The following is a 14,466-nucleotide window of genomic DNA, read 5'->3' on the forward strand; positions in this document are numbered from 1 at the left end:
TTTTATTTGACCTTCCATAGATGGTAATTAGTGCCATTTAAACTTTTCATTCTAGTAGAATTATTTGCCTCCATCTTTCAAGCAAGTTATAACCAAATACCCAAAACTGAGCTCTGATACCAATTGATATGAATAAAACATAATTCCCTACTTGCAAGAATTAGAGGAGCAACAATATCCACCCACCACAAGTATTAACACCAGCACAATAATACCCAATAGCAGCGGAAAAATCACATAAACCAGGAAATAGAAACAAGCTAACACACCAAGATTTTTAACGTGGAAAACCTCCTCAATGAGAGAAGTAAAAATCACGAGTCTCCAAGACCAGGATATAGCTTCACTATGATAAAAAATAGGGTACAAGAGAGCCACAAATTACTGCACAAAACGTGCATACAACAAGCCAAACAACCCAAGCTTCAAAGCTTACAAAACAAGAACAAGAAGATGAAAATACCACAAAAATAGAGCTACTATGCGTGGCTAATATCTCCAGCTACAAATGTCGAATTGAAGATCCGAACGGTGAAATCAAAGAACCAGATGTGTAGAACAGATTGTTCAGATTTGAGCTCGATCCAACGGTTATCGAATCTGAAGTGACCAATTTACAGAGACAGCTTTGTGTTTGTGCGAAAATAACTTTCTCTCTTCTCTTCTCTCTAGTGTTTGGTGTTCGCTTGCAAAATGACCTCTCTCTCACTCAACCCTAACTCACCTCAGCCACTTCAACTATTCTTGGGATTGGATACTAGTATTTGGGCTTTTTCTCTATATAGGAAGGGAGCCCAAAAACCCAACAGCATGCTTGTCTCTACTCTTTAGGGCATGAATTATTCAAATTAAACATAAAAATATTTTACTTCATCAATCACTCAACTAATATTAACCGTCCCTAGTGTTTAGTGTTTTGTTATTTTTTTTCTTTTTTTATGTATGTAACTGCATCAATAATTCAATATGTTACTATTTGTATTGCATCTGATACTGTTTTTTTCTCTCACCCCGACAAAACCACGAGTTGGCTAAGCATAATATAATAAAATTGAACGCAGGCATAAATATATAAGATCAAAATTCATTCTGTGCTCTGAACCTTATTCATAATTACAGCGTGCTTAGGCCGTTAAATTCATTACATGACACAATTCTGTTTATCTAATAATCTAACCTTTTGGGGCCACACCCATAGAATAGAATAATCTAACCGCCCAAACCCAATACTATAAATAGAAAAAGAAAAATAATCGAAATTAAACAATTAAATTGAAAGCTTGATGCATACTATCACCAACCCTAGTTTGGAAAAATTCCAGTAATGTGATCTTCAGCCTTATGTAGTAAATTGATGTGATGCGATTTATTCCAGCTAAACTTATATATTAAACTGATGCAACAAGCTTAAAAACTCATAATGCACTCGTAAAAAAATCTGGATTTTATTCTTTTCTCTTGTGTGTTTAGCAAAAAATACTACATAGTCATGAGTAGTTCACCAGTGCAGCTGGAATCTGGGACACCACCGGCACAGCCATGCTCAATTTGGAAGCTATTTACAGTAGTCTGCATCTCCATTGGACTCTACTTTATTTTGGCTATACAGATGTTTTGGCTACCACCCATTTACCACATTCTCGGAGTGCCGGACAGATAGATTTCTTTCGTTTGGATTGGCGGACCCTTTTGTAGCTTTGTTCTCCAACCAGCCATTACCTACTATAGAATCTGATGCAGGCGCCACCGTCTTTTTATCATTGCCGGTGCCATCTCCATAACCATAGCTCTTTTGGCGATAGGCTTCGCCGCAGACATCGGCTATGCCTTTGGCGACGACCTCTCCAAGAAAATTCTGCCACGTGCCATAGTCACTTTTACGATCAGGTTCTGGATGTTGGATGCCTCGATCGTGTTGACTAAGGCCTCCTGCCAAGCCTTCCTTATTGACCTTGCCAGCCGCGACGAACGGAAGATCACATTGACAAACACGTTCTCCACATTCTTCATGGCAGTAGAAAACCTGATGGGTTTCTTCTCTGTGTTCGTGCATACGTTCCCATTTCCGGCGACAAAAGCATGCCACTCTGATGACTACTGCATATGGGTGAAAAGCGTATTATTCTCAGCGATCCTCCTTCTACTTTCTTTGAAAACTATGGTTCTATACTTCATCTGGGATAAGCCGGCATTACTTGAGGAGGAGACACATGAGGGGGAAGAGGAGGATGATTGATACCCGGTGGTTACATGCTTATGGAAAATTATAGGAGCCGTAAAGGGCCTTAAAAATCCCATGTTATGGGTGATAGCGATTGAGGCCTTGAGCTGGTTGGCTTGGTACGGATTTTTTTGGTATATCTCTTATTGGATGCTAAGGGATGTGTACGATGGGCCCCCTCTGCAGCCTGGGGTTCATACATTATTAATCACAGCCCGCGGATTTGGAGCTCGGGGTCTTATAATAACTTGGATGGTTATGGGTGTTACGTCCTTGGCTGTAGAGCCCATTGGACGCACAGTTGGTGGTGCCAAAACCTTTGGAAAATTGGAAATTTTATTTTGGCTGGTGGCTTAACCATGACAGTTTGCCTTAGCAAGCTTGCTAAGGATGAGCGGCTCCATATCCATGATTTATTCGATACTCATCCGGCTTCCAACGTCATTCAGATTTTGGCCCACTGCGTATTTGGCATTCTCGGTATTTTCCTTGCGGTAATTAATAATATATTTTTATTACAAATTGCATGCTATATTAGAATATATTCTTATCTTAAATAATTATTCATCTTGACCTCAATCAAATTGACCATGTGAAGTTCTTACTTGTAGACATATTAACCGTACTCTTTTTTAGATTTCAGATAGCAGTCACTGTCGTGCCTGCACTAGCATCTATCTACTCAAACAAGAGTGGTGCAGGAAAAGGTATCACATTCTACACTACAAATAATATTATAGTAAAATAGGATGACGTCTACTTTTTAAAAAGTAAACTAGAATATATTCTAATATAGCATGTGGTTCAAACTCCCATTCTTCATCTGTTTTAGATTCTGATTTTTGTGTAGAGAATACGGGTAAATGTAGATTTTTGTCAAACAACAAATCTTTCATTTGACCTTCCATAGATGGTAATTAGTGCCATTCAAACTTATCATTCTAGTAGAATTATTTGCCTCCATCTTTCAAGCAAGTTATAACCAAATACCCAAAACTGAGCTCTGATACCAATTGATATGAATAAAACATAATTCCCTACTTGCAAGAATTAGAGGAGCAACAATATCCACTCACCACAAGTATTAACATCAGCACAATAATACTCAATAGCAGCGGAAAAATTACATAAACCAGGAAATAGAAACAAGCTAACACACCAAGATTTTTAACGTGGAAAACCTCCTCAATGAGAGAAGTAAAAATCACGAGTCTCCAAGACCAGGATATAGCTTCACTATGATGAAAAATAGGGTACAAGAGAGTCACAAATTACTGCACAAAACGTGCATACAACAAGCCAAACAACCCAAGCTTCAAAGCTTACAAAACAAGAACAAGAAGATGAAAATACCACAAAAATAGAGCTACTATGCATGGCCAATATCTCCAGCTACAAATGTCGAATTGAAGATCCGAACGGTGAAATCAAAGAACCAGATGTGTAGAACACACTGTTCAGATTTGAGCTCGATCCAACGGTTATCGAATCTGAAGTGAACAATTTACAGAGACAGCTTTGTGTTTGTGCGAAAATAACTTTCTCTCTTCTCTTCTCTCTAGTGTTTGGTGTTCTCTTGCAAAATGACCTCTCTCTCACTCAACCCTAACTCACCTCAGCCACTTCAACTATTCATAGGATTGGATACTAGTATTTGGGCTTTTTCTCTATATAGGAAAGGAGCCCAAAAACCCAACAGCATGCTTGTCTCTACTCTTTAGGGCATGAATTATTCAAATTAAACATAAAAATATTTTACTTCATCAATCACTCAACTAATATTAACCGTCCCTAGTGTTTAGTGTTCTGTTATTTTTTTCTTTTTTTATGTATGTAACTGCATCAATAATTCAATATGTTACTATTTGTATTGCATCTGATACTGTTTTTTTCTCTCACCCCGACAAAACCACAAGTTGGCTAAACATAATATAATAAAATTGAACGCAGGCATAAATATATAAGATCAAAATTCATTCCTTGCTATGAACCTTATTCATAATTACAGCGTGCTTAGGCCGTTAAATTCATTACATGACACAATTCTGTTCATCTAATAATCTAACCGTTTGGGATCACACCCATAGAATAGAATAATCTAACCGCCCAAACCCAATACTATAAATAGAAAAAGAAAAATAATCGAAATTAAACAATTAAATTGAAAGCTTGATGCATACTATCACCAACCCTAGTTTGGAAAAATTCCAGTAATGTGATCTTCAGCCTTATGTAGTAAATTGATGTGATGCGATTTATTCCAGCTAAACTTATATATTAAACTGATGCAACAAGCTTAAAACTCATAATGCACTCGTAAAAAAATCTGGATTTTATTCCTTTCTCTTGTGTGTTTAGCAAAAAATACTACATAGTCATGAGTAGTTCACCAGTGCAGCTGGAATCTGGGATACCACCGGCACAACCATGCTCAATTTGGAAGCTATTTACAGTAGCCTGCATCTCCATTGGACTCTACTTTATTTCGGCTATACAGATGTTTTGGCTACCACCCATTTACCACATTCTCGGAGTGCCGGACAGATAGATTTCTTTCGTTTGGATTGGCGGACCCTTTTGTAGCTTTGTTCTCCAACCAGCCATTACCTACTATAGAATCTGATGTAGGCGCCACCGTCTTTTTATCATTGCCGGTGCCATCTCCATAACCATAGCTCTTTTGGCGATACGCTTCGCCGCAGACATCGGCTATGCCTTTGGTGACGACATCTCCAAGAAAATTCTGCCACGCGCCATAGTCACTTTTACGATCAGGTTCTGGATGTTGGATGCCTCGATCGTGTTGACCAAGGCCTCCTGCCAAGCCTTCCTTATTGACCTTGCCAGTCGCGAGGAACGGAAGATCACATTGACAAACACGTTCTCCACATTCTTCATGGCAGTGGAAAACCTGATGGGTTTCTTCTCTGTGTTCGTGCATACGTTCTCATTTCCAGCGACAAAAGCATGCCACTCTGACGACTACTGCATATGGGTGAAAAGCGTATTATTCTCAGCGATCCTCCTTCTACTTTCTTTGAAACCTATGGTTTTATACTTCATCTGGGATAAGCCGGCATTACTTGAGGAGGAGACACATGAGGGGGAAGAGGAGGATGATTGATACCCGGTGGTTACATGCTTATGGGAAATTATAGGAGCCATAAAGGGCCTTAAAAATCCCATGTTATGGGTGATAGCGATTGAGGCATTGAGCTGGTTGGCTTGGTACGGATTTTTTTGGTATATCTCTTATTGGATGCTAAGGGATGTGTACGATGGGCCCCCTCTGCAGCCTGGGGTTCATACATTATTAATCACAGCCCGCGGATTTGGAGCTCGGGGTCTTATAATAACTTGGATGGTTATGGGTGTTACGTCCTTGGCTGTAGAGCCCATTGGACGCACAGTTGGTGGCGCCAAAACCTTTGGAAAATTGGAAATTTTATTTTGGCTGGTGGCTTAACCATGACAGTTTGCCTTAGCAAGCTTGCTAAGGATGAGCGGCTCCATATCCATGATTTATTCGATACTCATCCGGCTTCCACCGTCATTCAGATTTTGGCCCACTGCGTATTTGGCATTCTCGGTATTTTCCTTGCGGTAATTAATAATATATTTTTATTACAAATTGCATGCTATATTAGAATATATTCTTATCTTAAATAATTATTCATCTTGACCTCAATCAAATTGACCATGTGAAGTTCTTACTTTTAGACATATTAACCGACTCTTTTTTAGATTTCAGATAGCAGTCACTGTCGTGCCTGCACTAGCATCTATCTACTCAAACAAGAGTGGTGCAGGAAAAGGTATCACATTCTACACTACAAATAATATTATAGTAAAATAGGATGACGTCTACTTTTTAAAAAGTAAACTAGAATATATTCTAATATAGCATGTGGTTCAAACTCCCATTCTTCATCTGTTTTAGATTCTGATTTTTGTGTAGAGAATACGGGTAAATGTAGATTTTTGTCAAACAACAAATCTTTCATTTGACCTTCCATAGATGGTAATTAGTGCCATTCAAACTTATCATTCTAGTAGAATTATTTGCCTCCATCTTTCAAGCAAGTTATAACCAAATACCCAAAACTGAGCTCTGATACCAATTGATATGAATAAAACATAATTCCCTACTTGCAAGAATTAGAGGAGCAACAATATCCACTCACCACAAGTATTAACACCAGCACAATAATACCCAATAGCAGCGGAAAAATTACATAAACCAGGAAATAGAAACAAGCTAACACTCCAAGATTTTTAACGTGGAAAACCTCCTCAATGAGAGAAGTAAAAATCACGAGTCTCCAAGACCAGGATATAGCTTCACTATGATGAAAAATAGGGTACAAGAGAGTCACAAATTACTGCACAAAACGTGCATACAATAAGCCAAACAACCCAAGCTTCAAAGCTTACAAAACAAGAACAAGAAGATGAAAATACCACAAAAATAGAGCTACTATGCATGGCCAATATCTCCAGGTACAAATGTCGAATTGAAGATCCGAACGGTGAAATCAAAGAACCAGATGTGTAGAACACACTGTTCAGATTTGAGCTCGATCCAACGGTTATCGAATCTGAAGTGACCAATTTACAGAGACAGCTTTGTGTTTGTGCGAAAATAACTTTCTCTCTTCTCTTCTCTCTAGTGTTTGGTGTTCTCTTGCAAAATGACCTCTCTCTCACTCAACCCTAACTCACCTCAGCCACTTCAACTATTCATGGGATTGGATACTAGTATTTGGGCTTTTTCTCTATATAGGAAGGGAGCCCAAAAACCCAACAGCATGCTTGTCTCTACTCTTTAGGGCATGAATTATTCAAATTAAACATAAAAATATTTTACTTCATCAATCACTCAACCAATATTAACCGTCCCTAGTGTTTAGTGTTCTATTATTTTTTTCTTTTTTATGTATGTAACTGCATTAATAATTCAATATGTTACTATTTGTATTGCATCTGATACTGTTTTTTTCTCTCACCCCGACAAAACCACGAGTTGGCTAAACATAATATAATAAAATTGAACGCAGGCATAAATATATAAGATCAAAATTCATTCCTTGCTATGAACCTTATTCATAATTACAGCGTGCTTAGGCCGTTAAATTCATTACATGACACAATTCTGTTCATCTAATAATCTAACCGTTTGGGATCACACCCATAGAATAGAATAATCTAACCGCCCAAACCCAATACTATAAATAGAAAAAGAAAAATAATCGAAATTAAACAATTAAATTGAAAGCTTGATGCATACTATCACCAACCCTAGTTTGGAAAAATTCCAGTAATGTGATCTTCAGCCTTATGTAGTAAATTGATGTGATGTGATTTATTCCAGCTAAACTTATATGTTAAACTGATGCAACAAGCTTAAAAACTCATAATGCACTCGTAAAAAAATCTGGATTTTATTCCTTTCTCTTGTGTGTTTAGCAAAAAATACTACATAGTCATGAGTAGTTCACCAGTGCAGCTGGAATCTGGGACACCACCGGCACAGCCATGCTCAATTTGGAAGCTATTTACAGTAGCCTGCATCTCCATTGGACTCTACTTTATTTCGGCTATACAGATGTTTTGGCTACCACCCATTTACCACATTCTCAGAGTGTCGGACAGATAGATTTCTTTCGTTTGGATTGGCGGACCCTTTTGTAGCTTTGTTCTCCAACCAGCCATTACCTACTATAGAATCTGATGTAGGCGCCACCGTCTTTTTATCATTGCCGGTGCCAACTCCATAACCATAGCTCTTTTGGCGATACGCTTCGCCGCAGACATCGGCTATGCCTTTGGTGACGACCTCTCCAAGAAAATTCTGCCACGCGCCATAGTCACTTTTACGATCAGGTTCTGGATGTTGGATGCCTCGATCGTGTTGACCAAGGCCTCCTGCCAAGCCTTCCTTATTGACCTTGCCAGTCGCGACGAACGGAAGATCACATTGACAAACACGTTCTCCACATTCTTCATGGCAGTGAAAAACCTGATGGGTTTCTTCTCTGTGTTCGTGCATACGTTCTCATTTCCAGCGACAAAAGCATGCCACTCTGACGACTACTGCATATGGGTGAAAAGCGTATTATTCTCAGCGATCCTCCTTCTACTTTCTTTGAAAACTATGGTTTTATACTTCATCTGGGATAAGCCGGCATTACTTGAGGAGGAGACACATGAGGGGGAAGAGGAGGATGATTGATACCCGGTGGTTACATGCTTATGGGAAATTATAGGAGCCATAAAGGGCCTTAAAAAGCCCATGTTATGGGTGATAGCGATTGAGGCATTGAGCTGGTTGGCTTGGTATGGATTTTTTTGGTATATCTCTTATTGGATGCTAAGGGATGTGTACGATGGGCCCCCTCTGCAGCATGGGGTTCATACATTATTAATCACAGCCCGCGGATTTGGAGCTCAGGGTCTTATAATAACTTGGATGGTTATGGGTGTTACGTCCTTGGCTGTAGAGCCCATTGGACGCACAGTTGGTGGTGCCAAAACCTTTGGGGAATTGGAAATTTTATTTTGGCTGGTGGCTTAACCATGACAGTTTGCCTTAGCAAGCTTGCTAAGGATGAGCGGCTCCATATCCATGATTTATTCGATACTCATCCGGCTTCCACCGTCATTCAGATTTTGGCCCACTGCGTATTTGGCATTCTCGGTATTTTCCTTGCGGTAATTAATAATATATTTATTACAAATTGCATGCTATATTAGAATATATTCTTATCTTAAATAATTATTCATCTTGACCTCAATCAAATTGACCATGTGAAGTTCTTACTTTTAGACATATTAACCGTACTCTTATTTAGATTTCAGATAGCAGTCACTGTCGTGCCTGCACTAGCATCTATCTACTCAAACAAGAGTGGTGCAGGAAAAGGTATCACATTCTACACTACAAATAATATTATAGTAAAACAGGATGACGTCTACTTTTTAAAAAGTAAACTAGAATATATTCTAATATAGCATGTGGTTCAAACTCCCATTCTTCATCTGTTTTAGATTCTGATTTTTGTGTAGAGAATACGGGTAAATGTAGATTTTTGTCAAACAACAAATCTTTCATTTGACCTTCCATAGATGGTAATTAGTGCCATTCAAACTTATCATTCTAGTAGAATTATTTGCCTCCATCTTTCAAGCAAGTTATAACCAAATACCCAAAACGGAGCTCTGATACCAATTGATATGAATAAAACATAATTCCCTACTTGCAAGAATTAGAGGAGCAACAATATCCACTCACCACAAGTATTAACACCAGCACAATAATACCCAATAGCAGCGGAAAAATTACATAAACCAGGAAATAGAAACAAGCTAACACTCCAAGATTTTTAACGTGGACAACCTCCTCAATGAGAGAAGTAAAAATCACGAGTCTCCAAGACCAGGATATAGCTTCACTATGATGAAAAATAGGGTACAAGAGAGTCACAAATTACTGCACAAAACGTGCATACAATAAGCCAAACAACCCAAGCTTCAAAGCTTACAAAACAAGAACAAGAAGATGAAAATACCACAAAAATAGAGCTACTATGCATGGCCAATATCTCCAGGTACAAATGTCGAATTGAAGATCCGAACGGTGAAATCAAAGAACCAGATGTGTAGAACACACTGTTCAGATTTGAGCTCGATCCAACGGTTATCGAATCTGAAGTGACCAATTGACAGAGACAGCTTTGTGTTTGTGCGAAAATAACTTTCTCTCTTCTCTTCTCTCTAGTGTTTGGTGTTCTCTTGCAAAATGACCTCTCTCTCACTCAACCCTAACTCACCTCAGCCACTTCAACTATTCATGGGATTGGATACTAGTATTTGGGCTTTTTCTCTATATAGGAAGGGAGCCCAAAAACCCAACAGCATGCTTGTCTCTACTCTTTAGGGCATGAATTATTCAAATTAAACATACAAATATGTTACTTCATCAATCACTCAACTAATATTAACCGTCCCTAGTGTTTAGTGTTCTGTTATTTTTTTCTTTTTTTATGTATGTAACTGCATCAATAATTCAATATGTTACTATTTGTATTGCATCTGATACTGTTTTTTTCTCTCACCCCGACAAAACCACGAGTTGGCTAAACATAATATAATAAAATTGAACGCAGGCATAAATATATAAGATCAAAATTCATTCTGTGCTATGAACCTTATTCATAATTACAGCGTGCTTAGGCCGTTAAATTCATTACATGACACAATTCTGTTCATCTAATAATCTAACCGTTTGGGATCACACCCATAGAATAGAATAATCTAACTGCCCAAACCCAATACTATAAATAGAAAAAGAAAAATAATCGAAATTAAACAATTAAATTGAAAGCTTGATGCATACTATCACCAACCCTAGTTTGGAAAAATTTCAGTAATGTGATCTTCCGCCTTATGTAGTAAATTGATGTGATGCAATTTATTCCAGCTAAACTTATATATTAAACTGATGCAACAAGCTTAAAAACTCATAATGCACTCGTAAAAAAATCTGGATTTTATTCCTTTCTCTTGTGTGTTTAGCAAAAAATACTACATAGTCATGAGTAGTTCACCAGTGCAGCTGGAATCTGGGACACCACCGGCACAGCCATGCTCAATTTGGAAGCTATTTACAGTAGCCTGCATCTCCATTGGACTCTACTTTATTTCGGCTATACAGATGTTTTGGCTACCACCCATTTACCACATTCTCGGAGTGCCGGACAGATAGATTTCTTTCGTTTGGATTGGCGGACCCTTTTGTATCTTTGTTCTCCAACCAGCCATTACCTACTATAGAATCTGATGCAGGCGCCACCGTCTTTTTATCATTGCCGGTGCCATGTCCATAACCAGAGCTCTTTTGGCGATACGCTTTGCCGCAGACATCGGCTATGCCTTTGGTGACGACCTCTCCAAGAAAATTCTGCCACGCGCCATAGTCACTTTTATGATCAGGTTCTGGATGTTGGATGCCTCGATCGTGTTGACCAAGGCCTCCTGCCAAGCCTTCCTTATTGACCTTGCCAGCCGCGATGAACGGAAGATCACATTGACAAACACGTTCTCTATATTCTTCATGGCAGTGGAAAACCTGATGGGTTTCTTCTCTGTGTTCGTGCATACGTTCTCATTTCCGGCGACAAAAGCATGCCACTCTGACGACTACTGCATATGGGTGAAAAGCGTATTATTCTCAGCGATCCTCCTTCTACTTTCTTTGAAAACTATGGTTCTATACTTCATCTGGGATAAGCCGGCATTACTTGAGGAGGAGACACATGAGGGGGAAGAGGAGGATGATTGATACCCGGTGGTTACATGCTTATGGGAAATTATAGGAGCCATAAAGGGCCTTAAAAAGGCCATGTTATGGGTGATAGCGATTGAGGCATTGAGCTGGTTGGCTTGGTATGGATTTTTTTGGTATATCTCTTATTGGATGCTAAGGGATGTGTACGATGGGCCCCCTCTGCAGCATGGGGTTCATACATTATTAATCACAGCCCGCGGATTTGGAGCTCGGGGTCTTATAATAACTTGGATGGTTATGGGTGTTACGTCCTTGGCTGTAGAGCCCATTGGACGCACAGTTGATGGCGCCAAAACCTTTGGGGAATTGGAAATTTTATTTTGGCTGGTGGCTTAACCATGACAGTTTGCCTTAGCAAGCTTGCTAAGGATGAGTGGCTCCATATCCATGATTTATTCGATACTCATCCGGCTTCCACCGTCATTCAGATTTTGACATGAATAATCCGTGTGATGCATGGGAATCGCACTGGGATCGCACGGAGAATGCTCACACGAAAATTTAAAAAAAAATACGTTATATATTAGATGCAAAATTAACAAAATTTTCTCACAACATTTTATTTAAAACAAAATTATGACGGTTGGATTCATTAGCACATTAAGATTATTAGCTACAATTTTTATTTTTATTTTAGTAGTAGCAATAACAACATGATGTTTATCCTATAAGTTGGGGCTAAATTAACTTGTACTAACCTTATCTATTGCCATTCACTTTCTCTTGATTCTTGTTATACTTATATCTATTTATTTACTTAATATACTAAAACTGGGTTTTTCTCCAACTAATAGAAGTGAGGTGTAGATTCCTCATGAATCCATTTTTCCGCCAAAACGAATGCACTATTTTCTCTTCTAAGTTTATTTTCTAAAAGGTCGATCTGCGTGCACATACACAAGTATTAATTAATATATATATATATATATAATAATTCTTGCTTGTAAATCAAAAGAAAGAAAGAAAGAAAGAAAGAAAGAAAGAAAGAAAGAAAGAAGGATTATCATTGCTTGTAAATAGATGAATTCACCAAAAGAAGAATCATAAACAAATTTAAGTAGACCTTATATTTAAAACATCTGACCCTTTTCCATTTAAAACAGTAACACATTAGAACCAAACCCAATACTCTGGCAAATGACAGGAGCATAAAAGAGGATGGAGTTATTGCTAGTTAGCTGCTGGAATGCCGGAATCCCCAAGGCTCCTATCACAAGTTGGGGTCTGTACTTCCTCTTCAGGAGTGTCCTAAAGGGGCTAGTGACAGCCTGTGCTTCTTCACTGGCTTTAACAAAATCTTGTTATTCGGCATCAACATTCTTAGTCCCTCTTACTTTCTCCAATACTTTTCTTCCCTCGTCAAACCTTCCTTGTTCCACAAGACTGTTAGTTGTCTCGGCACAGAAAATACCTCCAACAAGCATCAAAAGTGCCGGAATAGCCGCTAAGCCCAGCGAGATTCACCATCCATGGGGATGTATTTCGTCAGTAAAATAGTTGATGAGGTTTGCAACCAAGATTCCAAAACAGGTTGTGAATTGAAAGAGTTAGTTGACTGCACCTCGATTCCTTGCCGAAGCCATTTCAGAAAGATACAAGGGTACAACTCGGTTGCCAAAGCCAATGCCTCCTCCAAGAAGAACTCTGCCAATGATGAGCATTGCAGTGTTCTGTGCAGCTGTTTTGAGTATTGCTCCAGCCAATAAGCTAAGGGCTCCCACAATGATACTTGCCTTTCTGCCTTTCTTTCTTGTCTAAGTAGGAAGCAAAGAATGTCATTACTAGTGCTGAGAAATAGAGCGATGATGTGAAGAGTATCAGCACTTGGTTGTCATATTTGCAGTAGTCTGGTGCATGTGCTTTCTTTTGTACATGTTTGTGAAGAATTTTCTCAGGAAATCGTCGATTGATGTCACCCCACCTGCAACAACAACATAATTCTTAAGTTGCAAGGATAAATTTTACTCTGACAAAAGCTTAAGTTCAGTTGAAAATTTTAGTTCATTATATACACTGTAATTTTGATGTGATAAATAAAATCCATTTCATATCTGATATCATGCTGTGATTTCTTTGTTATAGGTAGGTTTTATTTTATTTTTAATACTGACATAACTGAAATCTTTATTGACTACAGGATTCTAATAGTTAAAACTAAACTCATTTTTATTATGCAGGTAAAATGTAAGATAAAATTGTCTTTCGCTTGAAATTAAAAGAAAGAAAGAAAGACGGATTATCATTGCTTGTAAATAGATAAATTCACCAAAAGAAGAATCATAAACAAATTTAAGCCGACCATATATTTAAAACATCAGACCCTTTTCTATTTTGGTGTGATAGAAGTTTTGTTCGAGGAAAAATGTTACCTTAGCTTCAAATAGTCAGACACAGTTATACTTAAAATAAAAATTAATCAATGAATGTACCATGAAACTAAGTTCTAAACTTCTATTGATGAAGACTATGTTAGACAAACCGTGTTGACATGAATGATCCGTGCGATGCATGGGAATCGCACTAGGATCGCACGGAGAATGCTCACACGAAAATTAAAAAAAATACGTTATATATTAGATGCAAAATTAACAAAATTTTCTCACAACATTTTATTTAAAACAAAATTATGACGGTTGGATTCATTAGCACATTAAGATTATTAGCTACAATTTTTATTTTTATTTTAGTAGTAGCAATAACAACAGGATGTTTATCCTATGAGTTGGGGCTAAATTAACTTGTACTAACCTTATCTATTGCCATTCACTTTCTCTTGATTCTTGTTATACTTATATCTATCTATCTACTTAATATACTAAAACTGGGTTTTTTCCCAACTAATAGAAGTGAGGTGTAGATTCCTCCTGAATCCATTTTTCCGCCAAAACGAATGCACTAT

The 14,466-nt window shown here is 38.1% G+C and overlaps 1 pseudogene; it reads right to left on the reverse strand.

Annotated features, from left to right (window-relative positions):
* Positions 1-12,661: 12,661 nt before the first annotated feature.
* LOC130975542 (sugar transport protein 14-like) lies at positions 12,662-14,330 on the reverse strand (annotated as a pseudogene).
* Positions 14,331-14,466: the final 136 nt, after the last annotated feature.

Source organism: Arachis stenosperma, chromosome 4 (genome assembly GCF_014773155.1).
Source record: "Arachis stenosperma cultivar V10309 chromosome 4, arast.V10309.gnm1.PFL2, whole genome shotgun sequence".
NCBI lineage: Eukaryota > Viridiplantae > Streptophyta > Magnoliopsida > Fabales > Fabaceae > Arachis > Arachis stenosperma.